A 20413-nucleotide genomic window follows, 5' to 3' on the forward strand; every position below is an offset into this window, starting at 1 on the left:
TAAAAAAATTAAGGGTCTGTTTGGTTTTGCAGTCAGAATTGGAATCGGAAACAGAATGGTACATTCCCATAATCTTCAAACAGGAATTAAAATAAAAACTGAAACCCTATTCCAATTAACCAAACGGGGCCTGAGTATATGACTGAGATTTAATAGCCTTCTTGGAGGGAATTTTATTTTTTCATTTTGGATTTGCATAAGTCATGTTTGCTGATTTTAAATTTTATTTTGATTTTCTAGAGAGAAAAAATATTTTATTGGATTAATTTAGAAAAGGAATCCGATTGAATACTTTTCAGACCACAGACATCTTCTCTTTCTTTCTCAGTCCAAGCATCAGCCATCGGTACTCTACACACACTCTACCTCCTCTTCTCTTATGTAGACTTTCTCTCCCCCTCTCAATTAAAAATTCATTAATTAATTAAGTAATTATTTTATACAACTCAGTTAAAATAAATAGTTAATTAAATCACTTAATCAACTAGATTTAGATTAACTAACTGGTTTAGCTAATTAATTTATTAGTATTAATGTAATCATTTAAATTAAATTAGTTACTTTAGCATATTTCTAATACATAAAGAATTGGGGGAGAGAAAAGGAAAGAGATGGTTTTCTACGAACCCGAAATCATAGAAGATAGGGGGGTGGTCTCTTTCTTTCTCTTAGCTACTTCTCTTAAGATTTGGGGTATAGGGTAAAGTACACTCCCCCTCTCATTTTGTTAAAAGATGGATACATAATTAATTGACTTATTATAATTACATCAAATGAAATTACTAATTTTTTCTCACACCGTTTTAAGCACATAGTTTTTGTTTTATCATTTTATTTAACTTACTTTCACAATTCCACTAGCCCCTAGGCCCCTCAGCTAGTGCTAAATGATGTGTTACATGTACTAGAGATCAGACGAAATTTGGTGTCGGGTGCACTGTTCAACAAAGTAGGACTAGATTTTACATTTGAGGCAGACAATGTTGTGTTAACTAAAAATAATGTATTTATTGGAAAATGATATAATGTTGGTAGACTGTTTATACTAAGTATTTTTGAAATTATTATGAATAAGAATGAATTTTCTTCTACTTATATTGTTGAATCTTTTGATATTTGGCAAGCTAAATTAGGGCATCATAGTGCTTCTTATTTAAAACAATTATGCAAGTTAGCAGTTTTGAATAAGGTTTTTAACTCGTCGTTGGCCCAGATGGTTGAACCGTTTGAATCATCACCCGGTCGACTTTTTGGGTTCGGTTTCTATAAAGCATGGTATTTTCGTAAAAACTGTTGATAAGTCAGTGAACCAGACAACCTGGATGGTTGAACCATTGAACTGATGACTCGATAAGTAGGCGACAGTTCGGCTATTAGTCCCCTTCTCTTTTTATATTTTTTAGGATTAAAAATTTGTAAAAACCCCCAAAAGTTCCAACTCGAGCCTCCCTTATCTTTTTTACATTTCTATCACTTTCTCTATTCTAGATCTAGGGTTTATGCAAGATTTAGAACAGGAGAGGACGAACTCATGAAGAGGACGGACGATTGAAGAAGATTGATGAAATATGATCTCTAGTCGTTCACGACACCTAGCTAAACACCATCCTCCTTCCTCACCTTTGGGTGATGCTATCGACTATTCTTCTATGTTTTGGTGATGCTAGATCGTCGAGTTTGGGGCTTTGGGTGACACTGGTTTGGGCAACACAACATCACATGCTTCACAACTTTGTTTCTCGTCGACGAACGGTGATTGCATTAACTATCAAGCCTCCATAATAAGAGTTAAAAGCGGTGATTCTGTATTAACTATCACAGGCTCACCGACGAGCAGCGAATGGCACAACATCACATGTATGTAATATATAATTTTTTAATATTTCAATTACGACGTCACCAGACTAAACTGTTCAACCAGCCCAATCGAACTAGTGACCCATGACCCAATAGGAAAACCAGGTCGACCTCCGAATCGGTTTTAAAAACATTGGTTTTGAATGTTCCTATTAATTTTACAAGTAAAAAATGCCATGTATAGAACTAAAAATCACTAAAAAACCTCATAAAATTGTAGAAAGAGAAGCATAATTACTGTAACTTATGCATAGTGATTTAGGGATCTTAAATTTCATAAAACTAGAGGAGGAAAAAGGTATTATATAATATTTATAGATGACTTATCTAGATATGCAAAAGTAGTCTTACTTAGATTAAAGGATTAAGGTGAACAAGCTTTTATAACATATAAAATGAAGTAGAAATCAGTTAGAGAAAAAAATAAGAAGACTTATACCCGATAGAGGGACTAAATATGAGGGAGAAACAATCAGAAAAATCTTTGAATAGAGGGACTTATACATGAAACTACAGCCCCTTATCAACCTAAATTTAAGGAAGCTGAAGAGAAAACTTAATAAAACATTAAAAGAAATGATAAATGCAATGTTAATTAGTTCAAGTGTATCTCTGAACTTGTGGATAGCAATAATCTTAATGGCTTGTCACATGTACAATAAGATACATCTCAATGAGAAGTGAAACCATTTGAACTTTAGCATAACACGAAATCCATCATAAACTACTTAAAAGTTTGGGGTTATTTAGCAAATGTTATAATACCTGAACATAAAAGAATGAAACTTAGACCAAAAACATGTGATTGTATATTTTTTGGATGTGCACAAAATAGTGCAGCTTACAAATTTCTTGTAATTAAAATAATGAAGAATACTATAGAATATAATATAATAATTAAGTCCCTAGATGCATAATTCTTTGAGCATATATTCCTATTGAAAAAGGAAACAATGAATAGGGAATTCCCTAAGTCTATAATAGAAATTAAGAACAAGAATTAAATGTTCAAGAAGCCAGTACTTCAGTTAGTTAATGAAACATTTATTTTAGTAATTGATGATGCGCAATCCGCTCGGTCCTAGTTGTCGGTTACCTCGCTTCTGATGAGATTGGAGGTGCCTGAAACAAGGAAGAAGATGGAGACTTCCAGGGAGGAACCCGGTTGGAACACTCCGAAACTCAAGTTAGTGCTCTTCAGAAGGCAAGGGAAATGAGGAAATCTAAGACCAGAAAGCGCAAGAATCACATACCTCCTCCTTTGAGAGATGGGGGCCTTTTATAATCACCATGTACACTTACTTCCAGACCTCTGCCAGTTCGGGTATCATTACCTCCACCAGATCGGGTATCATTTCCTCTGCCAGATCGGGTGTCATTTCTTCTATTGGATCAGGTGTCATAACCTCCAATGCCAATTGCCAGTTGCCAGTTCGGGCGTCATTTCCTTTGCCAGATCGGGTGTCATAACCTCCATTGCCAGTTGTCAGGGCCGTCTCTACCACGTCTGAGATGGCGGTGGAAGGTGGCCGTTGGAGGGTGGCTGTCATGTGTCAGACCCCTAATCAGTCAGGTGCGTCGCCTCCATGTACGGGCTTTCTGGGCGTCAGGTACGGTTGTTCAGTCAGGCGACTTGGAGCTGAAGTGGTGTGCAAGGTGAAGTCTTGAGTTCGGATAGAAGTATGGCCCGAACTGCCCCTGGGTGGGTAGTTCGGGTTTTTTGCCTTTGTGCTCCTTGTAAGGCTCAGGACCTCAAAGGGAGAGCTCGGGTTGTGGGTTCCTTTTTTGGGGGAGCTCGGGACTCTTCAGCTCGGAGCTCGGGTTGTAGGTTCCTTTGGGGGAGCTCGGGACTCTTTACCTCGGAGCTCGGGTTATGGGCTTGTTGCCATGCCGAGCTGGCGCTTCTGCCAGGTCACTCTCGGTTGCTTCCACGTGTCGCATGGCCAAGGGGTTGGGTCAAATCTCCCTCCATCAATTGCCCCCCACTCCCTATGCCCGGGGTCCTGACTCGGCGTGGGGAGTTCACGGGATGACGGGTGGATTTGCCTCGGGACATTGTGGCCTTGGGTTGTAACTTCTCCGGTCTGACATGCTTGTGTTCTTGGCTCAACCAGGGTCGGCTTGGTTTGGCCAGGGGTCAATCCCGGGCTGCGTGTAGCTCACGCGCGTAAACGATTTTAAATTTTTGAACGTCAAAACGCGCGCCAAACAGACTTATTCTCGGGGGGTGCGCAGTCAGTTTCACGGGGAGCCGTTAGATGGTTTCGATCTTGGCCGTTGATGCGTGAGTACAATGGCTATAAATAGTGGGGGCCCCTGGTCACTTTCCTTCGCCATCCTTCAGCATTCGTTCCTTGAGCTCGCGTCTCAGGCTATCAGCTCGCGTCACTTTTCATAGTCTGATAGCTTTTCCTGGTGAGTCCTCAGCCTTCTCTTTGTTTCGATGTCTAGCTCGGGTAGTTTAGGTAGTCTCCTGGGGGGTCTGATGCTGGTTCTACGAACCAAGCTGCTGCCCCTGACAGCCTTAGTAAGTCCGAGGCGGGGCCCGAGGTAGAGCTCGAGGAAGAGCTCGAGTTTGAGCCCATAGGCCAAGTCACCTAGGGTAGTTTGGCATCCACCTCCCGTCAAGGTCGGGTGCCTGATAAGTTCGGACCCTCCACTATGACGTCTGAGAGGCTTTGGTCCCTTATCGTCCAGTACAACCTGCCCGGGGAGTATACTTACTTTTTACCCTCAGGCGACTTTCCTTGAGAGCACGGTCCGGATGAGATCATGATATTCCGGAAGCAGCTTGTTGCCGAGCTACGCCTTCCCTTCCATCCCCTTATCGTCGAGGTCATGAACCACTTCGGCCTTTACTTATGAGTAAGAAAGATTCACCCAGCTCTAGCCTTCTAGATGAACAATAGAATGCAGGGAGCCAACTACATCACTTCCTTTGCACATACAGGTAGTTCATATGCAACTGCGAATCTTGCATCCACTTCAGGTAAGGAGGGACCTCCCTGGATTATAGACTCAAAAGCATCTGAGCATATGACTAATGCCCCTACCATTTTCAGTTCTATCAGCTGTGCTCTGGTAAAGACAGAGTATCTACAACAGATGGTTCACATATGCCCATTGCTGGGAAGATGACAGTTAGAGTGACCAATGATAGAATTCTGTCATCTGTTTTACATGTCTCTAGACTTCATACCAACCTACTATCTGTTAGTTCTTTGACAAAAAATTTGAATTGTTTTGTGACCTTTCTTCATGATAACTGTGTTTTGCAGGATCTGGAGTCAAAGAAGATGATTGGGAGTGGTCGTGGGGTGAATGGAGTCTACCTTCTGGATGAGATTCCGAGACATTAGGGCCATCATATTAGCAACAACACTAGTAGTGGGTCAGAGTCAATATACCGGATTATGCTTTGGCACAATCACTTGTGACATCTTTCTTTTAGTTCTTTGAAATGTCTTTTCCCAAAATTGTTTGAGTCTGTTCAATTATTACTTTGGAGTGTGAGAATTGTTAGTTAGGAAAATATTGTAGACATTCTTTTAGACCAAGTAATAACAGATGTACTTTTGCTTTTAATATTGTTCACAGTGATGTATGGGGCCATATCAAATCCCATCCATGGGAGGATTCCGTTACTTTATCTTGTTTGTGGATGATTATACACAATATTCTTGGATATATTTGATGAGATCACGTGATGAGGTTCCTAACTTAGTACGACAATTCCACCAGATGGTTCTCACACAATTTGGATTGAGAATGACCTAACCATGTATCTCTTAGAACATGGTGTAGTTCATCAGAGCATTTGTGCATATACACCGCAACAGAATGGAATTGCTGAGAGGAAAAACAAACACGTTATGGAGGTGGCAAAGAGTCTTATGGTGTCTACTTCAGTTCCTATGCAGTTCTAGGGAGATGCAGTTCTTACAACCGTACATGTGATTAATCATGTTCCTTTACGGACTTTGGGGTTTAAGATGCTATTTGGCTCCTTTTTCCAGATGGAGAGATATTTCATATACCTCTAAGGGTTTTTGTCTGTGTTTCTTTTGTTCACATTCTTGGCTCTCATCGCAAGAAATTGGATCCTAAGTCCAAGAAATGTGTTTTTCTTGGGTATGCTCAGAACCAAAAGGGGTATTGCTATTATGACACAATGTCGATGAGTAGATTTGTCACTATGGATGTTACCTTTTTTTAATCCACATTCTTCTTCTCGTGTGGTTCTCCTCGGGGGGAGAGTTTTGGGGAGGAGAACTCACCATTTGTTCCTCTTCCTGTTTCTGTGGTGCTTTCATCAGTTCAGCCAGCATGGTTCCAGCCAGCACATGCACCTCTACTTTCATTACCTGAGCCATTACGGGTAGCCTCAGAGCAAAATCAGCGTCGTCAAATGATGGTTGACTCCACACATCCTCAACCCACACCACTCTCTGTCAGTCCTTCTAAAACTCCAGATTCGGCAGATACAGTTTCAGGTATTCCTCTTGAGCTTGTTATGTTTTCTGATGATAAAGTTTCTGTCCCTAACCCCATTGTTGCAGTTGATCCCACTGACCTTGATCTTCCCATTGCACTTCGTAAGGGGAAGAGAAAGTATACAGCCCACTACATTTTACACCATTTTTCCTACAGTGCCTTATCACCCTCCTACCGTGTTATTCTTTCTTCCCTAGATTTTGTGTCTATACCCAGGAATGTTTCTAAGGCTCTCTCCAAACCTGAGTGGAAAACAACCATTTAAGATGAGATGGATGCTTTGATCAAAAACCAAACTTGGGAAATAGTTGATCTCCCCCAAGACAAGGAGATAATCGGATGTCGATGGGTATTCATAGCGAAGTATATGGCCGATGGCAAGATAGAGAGGTACAACGCAAGGTTGGTAGCAAACGGGTATACTCAGACCTATGGTGTTGATTATCTAGAAACCTTTGCACCAGTAGCTAAGATGAGTTCATTTTATATTCTTTTATCTCTAGCAGCCACCTATTTCATGGCCCTTATTCCAGCTTGATGTAAAAAATGCTTTCCTCAATGGTGACTTATAGGAGGAAGTATATATGGACATTCCAACAGGCTTTTATGAAAATGTTGGTAAAGGAAAGGTGTGCAGACTCAGAAAATCTTTGTATGGACTGAAACAATCACCTAGGGCTTGGTTTAATAAGTTAAGAGGGGCACTCATCCATTTTGAAAACATGCAGACACATTCTGATCACACCCTCTTTGTGAAGAGGAGAGATGCTTTGGTGTCAATTTTGATTGTGTATGTGGATGATATAGTGGTGACAAGAAATTATCTGGAGGAGATTGATGATCTCAAAAAATCATTGTAGCAAGACTTTGAGACTAAATATTTTGGTGAGCTCAAATACTTTTTAGGGATTGAAGTTGCAAGATCCAAGCATGGGATCTTCATTTTACAGAGAAAGTATGTAGTTGACCTACTGTGAGAAACTGGGAAGATGGGGACCAAACCAGCAGACACTCCTATTGATCCAAATCATAGAATTAATGGTGTGGATGGTGAATTGGTAAAAGATGTGGGGAGATATTAAAGAATGGTGGGCCGACTACTGTATTTGTGTATGACACGACCAGATATTTCTTATGTTGTCAGTGTTGTGAGTTAGTACATGCATGCACATCGGGTTCAACACTAGGAAGCTATTGAGAGAATACTTGCATATATGAAAAAGCACACTGGAAGAGGCATTTTTTCTCAAATCATGAGAATATGAAACTAGAATCCTATACAGATGCAGAGTAGGTAGGATGCTTAGATGACAGGAGGTCTACATTAGGAGTGTGCACCTTTGTAGGTGGAAACTTGATCTCCTGGAAGAGTAAGAAGTAAGCGGTTGTGGCAAGGTCAAGTGCAGAGGCTGAGTATAGATCCATGGCTCATGGTGTTTCAGAACTTCTATGGGTTAGATCTCTTTTGAATGAGATTGGGGTGAAAGCAGAGGAATCTATGATGTTATACAGTGACAATCAGGCTGGAATCAATATTGCCCATAATCCAATTCAGCATGATAGGACAAAACACATTGAAGTTGATAGACACTTCATAAGAGAAAAAGTAACAATCGGAGAAGTTTGTTTGCCTTAGGTCTCTTGAGAGTTGCAGCTGGCTAATGATCTTACTAAATGGGTGGTAAGGAACAAGCTTGAACATGATCTACGCAAGTTGGGAATGTGTGACATTTACTACCAACTTGAGGTTATATATACGTTTTTTGAGTGTTCTGTGAGTCCAAATTTTATTATGTTTTTTGAGTGTTATATATATTGCCTTATGTTTTGCCACCCTATAAGGGCATAGTTGTCTTTGTATTGTTCTATTATTTTAGTATAAATAATAAGTGAAGGGGGCAGCTAGATTATTGCTCTCTTTTCTTTCAACTTCTTCTCTTCTTCTCCTTTTCTCTTCCTTCTCTCTTAAAGAAAATACTTTCTTTCATATTTTTTAATTCAACAGATTTCTACTGCTTCAAACGCAAAACTATAGGGGGACTCCTCACCCTTGATAGTACCAAACAAGAGCATTCGTGCGGACAAGGTGGTAGGGGTGCTCATGATTCAGTTAACTGAACCGTGAGCCTTTTTCTTGTAACCAAACCGTGAGCAGTCGAAATCAGAACCATCTTGACCATTGGTTTCTAGGTCGACGGTTCAACCGTATGGTTCGAATTGATGCCACATTCTGACAAAAAACAACTTAAAAATTAAAAATTAAAAATTAAAAAGGCCAAAACCATTTAACGGGTTGATGGTTTGACTGTCCTGATCAATGGGTTGTTGATAAATTCAACATTTTTTGGCCAAGGACCGAATTTGAGGTAAAATGTAACCGGTTGCCTGGATGGTTCTTGGGCCGAATGGTCTGACCATCCGTGTCAAAAACGGTTTGGAAACACTAGGTATAAGCATTTAGTCGCTTTGAAGGATCAACTTTTTTCTAATATCAAGAGATCATCTTCGTACAACTAAGGGACTTTTGCAAAAACTTGATCCCCGTCAAAACCATTACCAAATTAGACCTTAAAAGACTGATTTCAAAAATCCAAAAATGAATCGAGTAGAATGTGGCATGCTTTGGACACCATTTCCCTTGTACCAGATATCTTGATGTCCTTATCAGTAAGAACTTTAAAAATAAGAGTTTGCTGCCATGAGTCTGGCGGTGGTACATCATCTTGTGTGACAACAACTGGATTGATATGTGGGGAAGCAAGAAGATTTGATAAGTTTTGAAGTAAATTGTGATATTCTATGTAACAGAGAGAACATGGAGAGTAACAACAATGAAAGACGACTAGAAGTCAGAGCAAAACCTAAAGAACCATAGGAGGGAGACTTGCAAAACCACTATTATAACTTTTTGGAGCTTTTTACGTATAACACGTTATTGTAAGTGTGGTTAAGATTAGAGGTGTCAATTGGACTGGATTGGATCCAATCCAGTGTGAGTCCATTTACAAATGGACTAAACCTAATCCGGTCCAAAACCAACATAAGCCAAATCTAACCCAATCCATTAAAATGTAAATGGACTAGATTGGATTCAATCCAAACCGGATGAAATGTAAAAAAATATATAAAATAACAAAACATATAACAAATTACAAAAATATATTAAAATGAAGAAATTCTGAAACATACATTTTATATATAACATTGTAACAATATAACCTACTACCCTTATAGTGAAGGATTGTATTGTTTAAATTATATGATCTATAATTTATAAAAAAACAATGTAGCTATTATACCAAAATAATATGCTTCGGTAATACATTAAATATAAAAAGTGCATTTTAAATTATCCATTATTTATAATAATGTTAAATCATCTTGACCGCATCTTCATTGTTATCGACTTGTGAACTAAAAATGTTATATACAATAACTTTTAGTCATTGAAAAATATTTATTAATTTATTCAAAGTAATAATTATCAATCATTATATACCATCACCGAAGCGGTTACTCCTTTATAATGGAAGAGTTAAAAAATAACCTTGTATTGTTCATAACATAAATAATATATCCTGTTGTGATGTTTAACATTTAAGAAGAGCTGTTATATTATTCAAAAAAATAAATTTGATGTTACCTTTATAATGGGATACTTTCATGGAACTTCCAATGACAATAGAAAATTTTATTTTATTTCACTAGTATGAAAATGAATAATATTTGCAAATTTGTTTCATAAAGTAAACATCATTGGAATCAACGTGTCATCAACGATACATATAAATGTTAAACGTTATACAAAAGCATATTAAATAAATGTACTATTGATATAATAAAACAATTTTCTATTTTTTTGAATTTGGATACAAAACAGGAAAGCATCACACATAAACGATTGCTCCATTGACACTTATATTAGATACAAATGTTAAAAAACATTTTAATTTTAATATATTTGAGAAAAAAGAATAAACTAAAACATACATGCACAAATCTTTTTGCATGCATATTCTGAAATGCCATCAGAAATAATTATCCTTAAAGGTAACAAATATCAAATTGTACATTTTTTTAATATACTTACCTTTTTAAAAAGTTTGGATTTCTAATTTTCTGATAAAATACCATTTCAAGTTACAATACATTTTAATAAAGTTCATCTTACAAATTAAGATTGGGTAAAATGTCATTACGTTAACATAATCAAATACTTAATATAATTTTTGTTGTAAATACAAAAATGAAAATAATAAAATGATATATACATAACAGTTTTAAATAAAGCATTTAGCGAACAGTATCAAAATAATAAAATTCAAAAAGAATATTTTATTTAAAAAGTTTAAAAATTCATATATAATCAAAATTTATTCCAAAAAAATAATAAAGTATCTATAAAACTAAAACAATGAAATAATATTAATTTTATGTTCATATGTATTGTTATGAGATAATATATATGTAATTGTTGAATCACACTTTGATTTAAGAGCATTGATAATGACATCAATTACGGGTTAAGATGGATATTGCAATGGCATATATGATGGGCGAGTTTTATTAATTCTTTGTAAAATACCTTTCTTTGTTTGGATAATAATATTTTCATGGTGAAAGCATCATACCCATCACCGACTATCAATGCAACTATTTCATTTGTCGTTGACCTGATATACTGTATTCCTTGTCTTGATTATATAATTCATCATGCTTTTTAAAATTGATCTAGCAACCAAACCGGTCAGGGCTCCCACTGTTGGCCGATTTTAACAAAAAAATTGAAAAAATTAAAAAATGGTCAAAACCGTTCAAACGGTTAACCGGCCGGTTTAGCGGTTTGCTAACCAAAATCAACGGTTTTGGGGAAAACAGAACCAGTTAGGACCGATTCCCGGTTTTTTGGTCCGACCGTCTGATCCGGTCAAGTTTTGAAAACCATGTGATTCACATACACAAGTTTGGAATATGCTCATGGTTGAGCATCTCTCTCGCTCTTCGGAAGACTTTTACATAAAGATTTGTCCTATCAAACAAACATTGTAATTTTTGCACAACTAATGTATCAACATTTGTTGCGTCACTATTCATTCAAAAAACTTGAATCTGATTTTGAACTTCATGTTCTGTTTCATGAATGTACAATTGGGCAAACTTAGTTTTGACCCCAAATTATGAAAGTAACAAACCAATTCGGTGAAAATTTTCTCCATTGATCCAAAAACTGTATCAACCTCTTCCATCCAATACACTATGATCTATTTTTTTTCCATCGATTTAAATGACAACATAGAGTTCTAATGTCTTATATTTTTTTAGATTCATATAAGTGAAAAGCATCTCCAAATAATCAAGGGTGATAAGCAACATTGGTAAATCCACTTGGCCATTTTGACAATATAGTGTAAACTTGAGATTTTTTTTTATGAAATAAAACATTCTTTTATCAGAAAATTTGGGATTTTTTACTGAAGAACCCATTTTTTACATAAGTGTCAAATAATATGTGCATTTTGCAAATATTACACTAAAATTCCTCGCCCATTAAATTTTTTTTGTCATTGCTGTAAAACTATAAGATCCTTAGTATGGAGTGGGGCATTATTTTGTTCATTATTTCAAAAGATTTTGTAATAGATTCACTAGGTGGCAAATGAAGTTAGTGATTTGTAATAGAAAAAAATTACCATGCTCATCCCATAATTGAGTTATGGTTATACCCCCACCCCAAACAAAAATTGCATCATTTTTCAATAAAACAAAAGCCTTATTGAAAAACATTAGCTTGTCTAATCAAATCTGGTGATTGTTTTCTAATGTTTGATATCTCCAAAAACAATCTCTTATGTGACATAGTCCCCAATCTGACAACTCTGTTAAGTATCCTTGTTAAAGACATATCTGATTTCTTTTGTTGGAATTTCATCCTATGCCCTCATTTGTACTAATTTATAACCAAGGTTTGTCTGATACAGATTTTGCAAACATCCTCGAAAAAGTTGACCAAACGACATTTGATTTATTGCTTCATGCTTTTTCAGGAGAATAGAAGTTCTATTCAAAAAATGGTTATTGCTTCTAACCAAATTTGGAGATTGAATTTCAGGAAATGTTATCTCAGTTAACAATTTCTTGTGTAATATATTGTTTTTCTTATATCTTAAGTAATTTTTCTTTTTGTAAACATGTCAGGATTCTCATGCATAATTGTCATCCAAAGTTCTCTAATCCTCTGTAGTAATTGATAAGAAATGTTCTTCTCGTAACCATTGTTTCATTCTCCTATAAACATATATGTATTTATAATCCTATAAACTAATTTATTGGAGATAAAAAGAAGGAATAAGTTTATAAAAGCATTTGAATGTATCCTATATAAATATGGAAAGTTTATAATGTAATTTATAATATAGAATAAATATAGGAAATATAATATAGAATAGTTTGTGCTAATTTCATTTAATGTCTACTAATTTCTACTATTTATCCTCTCCTTGCTCCATTACCCCAACCCTGCAATTTCTACCAAATTCTATATTTGTATGATAATTTGTGCTAAATTCTAATAATTTGTCATAATTCTAATAAGTTCTAATAATTTCTATTATTTCATGAGAATGGTTTATATGTGAAGTGAGTATGGTTTAGCTTCACATATAGCTTTACATATAGACCGTCCTCTTCTTGAGTCTTTCAAAATTATTGTTGAGCAAGTTAGTTAACCCTACATTCATTGGAGGGAACATTTAGGCCACTAGGAAAATGATTTGAAAAATTTATTTTAACGCAATAGTTGCTTTTAAAACATGAAAGCACGAAGAGTATGGTGCACTATGAAAATATAAAGTGTTGGAGATTTGTAGGGCTGCTATTGCTACTGTTGGTTGCAATTATTCCCCTCCATTGAGCAAAGAATAAAAAGAAGAAAACACTTTTTAGTCCCATAATTATGTTTTTGCATTATTTAAAAGCACAAATCTCAAAGTTATCCAAAACAAACTCTCTAGGCATGAAAGAAATTGGATTTGGTCATCACGAAATTGTCCTCACAGCCCCTTGCAGTTGTGTATTGGGATCCCAATGCGTTGAAGATGGTGTGATGATGATTTTGTGAGGACCAAATTCGAATGTACCGAAAATTGAATACAAACCCCATAGTATGCAAAGTAATATTTGTTTGTGTGACTTCAAATTCAAAGCTTTAATCCCAATAATAGTAGTTTTTTGTGACATGGGTTATCTAAATTTAATATATTTATAATTAGATGAAATATGAGTATAACCATTCCAATCCAATAAAATTCTAATTCATTCAATTCAATATAAATATGTTTGTTCATTTAATTTACATTTTATCCATTAGTAAAGTGGTTTGAATGTTGCATTTTCACTTAAATTATCATTTGCTTAAGTTTCACACAAGTTAAAAAAATAAAATAAAATACAAGTTACTTTGAATTCATTTTCATTCATGGATTGCAATGTCAAATAATTTTTACCAACACAAATCAAAATATTTTCCGATTGTTGAGTTTGGGCTAACCACACTAACTTAAACATACCATGAATCGAGAAAACATTACCTTTTGTTTTATTGACTTTTTTTTATATTCTAAGAATTCCATTTTTCCCTTTGAAATAATAGGCCTCTCTCTAATGATTATACCTCATTTATTGCCTTGTTTTTATAGTGACAACAAGAGAGATGGGGACATTGGCTTCATTACCAATCTCCACCTTAGCATTAGCAACTCCTATTTATTCATTTGAAGCCCACCTATCTAACATTCTCAATTGTACAACATTTAATAATAAAGGCTTAACCCAATTCTATTTGAAAATTTTAGTCAAGTTAACCCAATATATTTGAGCAATTTCCCATCGAATCTGATGCAAATCTCAATCAGGCCAACCCAAGATGAATACCTATATCCAAAACAACATGATAAATGATTATACCAATCCCAAAATCGGAGTTGATTTTATTCAAAAATCATATCCTAGCTACGATTGCAAAACATATTGGATCGGATTCGATAAGGGTATATCTGATCCATTAAGAAAATCCAATTGATCTGAAAGGATCAATCAATTTTTTCAATAGATTCAAATTCGAATTGTAATATGTTATTAGAGATCCGATTCGATTATAATCGTAATAAAAAACTTAATGATGTAATATAAATAATATGTTACACTATTTAAATAATATGATAAATTATATATAGAATATACATACATAATATGTAAATAGTATATATATATATATATATATATATATATATTTCATAACTAACAGATCATATTGGTCTATTATTCGAATATGATCGATTAATTTAACAGATATGATTTTATGATTCGATCCATTTTATTAAGATCAAGAGGGATATTTGAATCCACTTATTATCGGATCGGATCTAATCGACTTATTTGCAACCATACTCCCATCTTATCTCATAGGGTTGTTCACGAGTCGGGTTGGGTCGGTTTACTGCGATTTTTCCAACCAATCCGAACTGATCGGGTTACTTGACATTGAAACCGAAACCGACCTTGTGTTAAGCCAAACCGACCTGGTCGGTTTGAGTCGGGTTGGGTCGGTTTGGGCTCTAAATTCAACCATGCCCCCCATGTGCATGTGTGGTGCAAGTTTGGGTTGTCAGTTTGAGAATTTATTCTCGCTAGAAGTGAAGACGGCAAAAAGAAGACAAATTGATAAACTTTTGGGATTAGAGATTAGTTTCACCACGAAAACTAAAATCATGAATTTCAAACATTATATCAACTTGTATACACTACACAAAGGATTATGAACAACTAAACAAAGTATACAATAACATGCTTCTTTTACTAAGTTCAGTTTCTGCACGCAGTACAATTTGAATTTAGTAACTTATATCGACTGTCCAATATCCACCAAATTCATAGGAATCCTATAGCCCGCTCTTACTCGCATAAACAACAGCACTTGAGTTCCCAATCTTGGGCCTCTGTCCGGTACAAACAAATGACGAGTAGATTGGGTGTATGGATAAGATCTGCTCCAAGAAGAGTGAAAAATGGACGTCAGACCAGCTCAGTTGTTAGCTAGACTAGGACAACTTTAAGATCCCAAGCACACCATTATATCACAAGCAGTACTGGAAAATTCAAGTGCGAAAAGTCAAAGTGAGAACCATAGAAAGACAACTCCATTGCAACAAAACCCACCATTATAAACATCAATGGGGTATAGTTGCCTATCCAAGAATTCCAAAGTAGTAAAATTTTCCAACAGGAAATTCTGACAAGCTCTGTGATCAGTTTTGCTCCTGTACAAAAAGGACATAGAAGGAAATTTATTTGACCTCCTCATAGATTTAGTGGTGACTTAGTTGCTGTTCAAGAGTGCAAGACAAATCTGAATTCATAAATTGATCATCATTTCAGCCGTCTCCTATGATAAAATTTAAATGAAAAATTAATCACAAAAGTTGTTCATTAATCACTAATCCAAAGTTTCTTGCAACCATTCAAAAACTAGGTGGCCTAATGGGCTTTGGAACTTCATTTGAAGAAGAAATGTTGCCATGCTAATAACTCAACTATCAAGATACAAATAAGAAAAATTTGTTTTAAATTGTCACATTACTTGAAAAATGAAAATTTAAATTGTAGAAAAAATAATTATACTTGTAAAGATTATTAAGTCTTACCAAAACACCAATCATCATCACTTAATTACACTTGTTCCATTATTCCTAAGAATTCTAAAACAAAGAAACAAATATTAGTATGTAACCCAAAAAAATACATAAGTTAAAAATAATATCATGAAATAAAGTTTATTCACAAAATAACAAATATTACCTAATGCAATTTCTTCATATTTTTCCACTTCATCCATAGCTTATCGAATATCAATTGGGATTGGTTTGGACCATAACCAATCTTGGCCACATATAAGAGCCTCCTCCATTTTTGGAGATAATGAACTCCTAAATGGATCAAGTAAACGCCCACTTGTGCTGAATGCTAATCCAGAAGCAACTGTATAAATTGGCATGGCCAAAACATCTCTTGCTATTTGAGAAAGTATAGGATACTTTTGAAAATTCATTTTCCACCAAATCAAAATGTCAAATGAATCACTTGGCTAACAAATACCTTGCAACCTCAGATTTACTTTCTATACTTTCTAAGTGTTTTGCAAATTGAGATGCTAAGAATGTCAATGTATTTTCTTCAGTATCATCAAAATCTATCTCATTAGAAGCTTTTACTTGAACTTGATGCTTCATGTCCAGCATTAAAATTTGAATTGCATTCATGATCATGATAATGGTAATATAAACGATTAAAAGTTTCATCTACTCTCTCAGTTATCTTTCTAGCCCTCAAACTATTATATATTTGACCAAAACAAAGTTTCACATATTTTAATTTGCAACAAAGATCCAAAACAATGGCAACATATAACAAGAAATTCAGATTTTCAAGGTTCTCCCAATATTTATCAAACTTCTGTTTCATGCGCTCTGCCATAGAACTCAAGAGACTGTCTTCACTTCTACACAAACGAATCAACATAGTTTGCAATGCCACAAGTTCATGAAAAAATGCATTCAATGTGACATAAAGAGATCCCGAAAACCACAATATGTTATATTATAGAAAAACTTTAGAAACTTCACAAAATATCTGGCGTTATCCCAATTATCATAATTAAGAGGCCCAACATGCTTATTCCCTTTCCCTTTTCCTCTCCTATTCCCACCTCCACTTTCCTCATTTTCATCCTCATCACTGCCTTCAAAGTTTAAGAGATATTTTGGGTCATCCTCACCTAGCCGGTCAAAAGCTCTTTCAAAATTTTCCACAACTTCCAACATCAAATAGGTAGAATTCCACCTAGTCTCAACATCAAGGCATACAAGATTCTTGTTTTTTATTTTTTCCTTCTCAACACACCTTTTGAAAGTTTGAAACCTAGATGGATATGATCTCACATATCTTACTGCATTTCGGATTTTGAGAATAGACTCATGTAAGTCTTCCAGTCAATCTTTCACTATCAAATTCACAATATGAGCAGAACATCTTAAATGCATGAATTCATGTTCTAAGATGGTGCATTTCCAATCCCTAGTTCTTCTTTTTAAATATCTAATTGCACCATCATTAGAACTTGCATTATCAACAATAATTGTAAAAATTCTATCAATGCCCCATTCTAGATATCAATCCTCAATAGTCTTAATGATTGTTTCTCCCTTGTGATTAGGAACTTGACAAAAGTTTAAATTATATTATATATATCTGTATTTCAGTAAAAATATATAGTTTTTGTGCAAATTATGAAATTACTATAAATATCTATTACTATATTTCAAATATATATATGAAAAATATATATTCCGAAATATATCAGATATATATTTATGGAATATATATATATATTTCAGATATATATATATATATTTCAGTTTTAATATATATATATATATATATATATATATTTCAGATATATTACTATATTTCCACTTTATATATATAATATTTATTTATTTATTTCGGAAATATATATATTATATATAAAATTTCAGAATATATTTTCTGGAATATATTTAAAAGTGAAATATATAATAATATTAAAATACATAGTTTTTGTGCAAATTATGACACTATAAATATCTATTACTATATTTCAAATATATATTCCGAAATTTATCAGATATATATTTATGGAAATATATATGTATATATATTTATTATATATTTCAGTTTTAATATATATATATATATATTTCAGCTTTATATATATATATATATAATATTTATTTATTTCAGAAATATACATATTATATATAAAATTTCAGAATATATTTTCTGGAATATATTTAAAAATTAAAACTGAAATATATAATAATATAAAATACATAGTATATATATATATATATATATATATATATCGGAAATACACATATTATATATAATATTTAAAAATATATTTTCTGAAAATATATATCTGATATATTTCAGAACATATACTTTTTAGATATAGATTTTTTCAGATATTTCGGTTTTTATGCAAAACCGAAATATCTTTATTTAACGGTTTTGAATATAAAAGATATTTAAATTGAAACCAAAATATATATTTAAAAAGATTAGGTTTTTCATACAAAACTGAAAACTGAAGTTTTTAAGTTATTTTCTGGAAATATATTTAAAAATGAAATATGTATTTTAGAAATATATAAATATTATATATATATATATAAACAAAAATATACATACAAATATATATTGGAATATAGATTTTCTGGAAATATACATTTGACATATTTCAGAATATATATTTTTTCAACAGTTTTAAATATAAAATATATTTAAATTAAAACCAAAATATATATTTAAATAGATTAGGTTTTTCATACAAAACTGAAGTTTTTTGTGCAAATATCATTAACCGGATTTTTTTCAAAGCTTAAACTTAAACTAAACACAAATAAAATATATCAACTTGTAACATGCATTAAATTAAAAAATTTAAATAAAAAAATACTAACCTTTGAATGACTGAATGTGATGCTTGTTTGTTGTTGCTTGAGTCTTAAGAAGTTGAGACTTGAGCTTGAGTTCTGAGAATGAGAAGATGGGAGTTGGGAGAGCCAAGTTCGAGTGATGTCTTGAAGTTGAGACTTGAGAATTTGAAATTTCAAATTTTTTATTCTTGAGAGTCAAATTGTATTAGAGATTGTGCTTGAGTTGAAAAGCTAAGGAGGGCAGACCAAGTTAGAATAGAAGTTATCAAGAAAATAGAAAGCAAACTGTATTAGAGAAAGAAGACTGGAATTTGTATATTTCAAGAATAAGTAAAAAAGGACACATAATTCTAATTGTAATTGGTTGCCTATTTGGTGTAAAAGACCATAGAAACTAGGATCCTTTGTTTCTTTTCTTTAGACTTTTACAAAAAATTCCTTGTCTAATTGTCTTACAATACTTGCCATTAATGTCATTCCTAAGTAGAAGATTAGAAATTAAGTTAGGTTGTAAGTAGGATAGAGACAACTTAGTTAAGTAGGAACTAAGTAGGTTGTAACTACTATCTAGGAACTAACTACTAACTACTAAGTCGGTCCGATTCGGGTCGGTTTCGGTTTTCACACAATAAAACCGAAACCGACCCGAACCATCGATTTATGATTTTTTACAACTCGAAACCAACCGGTGCTAAAGAAAACTCAGCCGGTTTGGGTTGAATCGGTTCGGATTGATTGATTTGGTCAGGTTGGGTCTTCTTATGAACAACCCTATTATCTCAGACTTATAAATTACTTTTTAGCTCATTATCATGATAAGCTTGAGATGGTTTGTCATTAAGTTTAGGATTGGCTTATCTAGTATTTGCCAAGCTCCTCCCAGTTTAGTTCTTCTAACAAAAATTTTCTGAGCGAATCTGAACAAATGAGATAAATGTGCTTACTTATAGGCAACAGTTTCTTCGTCGATGATTATATTCCATCCATTTATATAGTTACCTCTTAACTATTTCTCGATCATCATCACAAGCGAGAATTCCATAATCTGATTTTCTTTGAAAAATTGCCGAACAATGAAGGTTAAAAATGTCTTTCAATTGGTTATTGTCATATACAGCAATCACATAGTATATTTAAGTCTGTTTAAAAAATCCAAGGAAATGTTTAAGTCAATTTATGAAAACTTAGTGTATATTTATGTCTTTTACCCTTTATTTTACTAATGATATATAGTGTTATGGTCTTTAACTTACCAACACCGTGTTTGATTCAAATCCGATATATATCAAATGAATAACATATCTAATTTGAGTATTATGTAACGATGATCATACGTGGTGATGAGATGGGTTTTGGACCTACGATTAGAATCAATTCAAATCAGCGTATATCTAAATCCGATTTGACATTGTTATGGGATATTGATCGGATCTCATAAATGTGGATTTGAATTTGAATCCAATGAGACTGTCAAATCTTTGAATTTGATCTGATCCAATCTAATAAAAAAATGTTTGAGGAAAATAAAATAT

Source organism: Nelumbo nucifera, chromosome 1 (assembly GCF_055504915.1).
Source record: "Nelumbo nucifera cultivar China Antique chromosome 1, China Antique-T2T, whole genome shotgun sequence".
Taxonomy (NCBI): domain Eukaryota; kingdom Viridiplantae; phylum Streptophyta; class Magnoliopsida; order Proteales; family Nelumbonaceae; genus Nelumbo; species Nelumbo nucifera.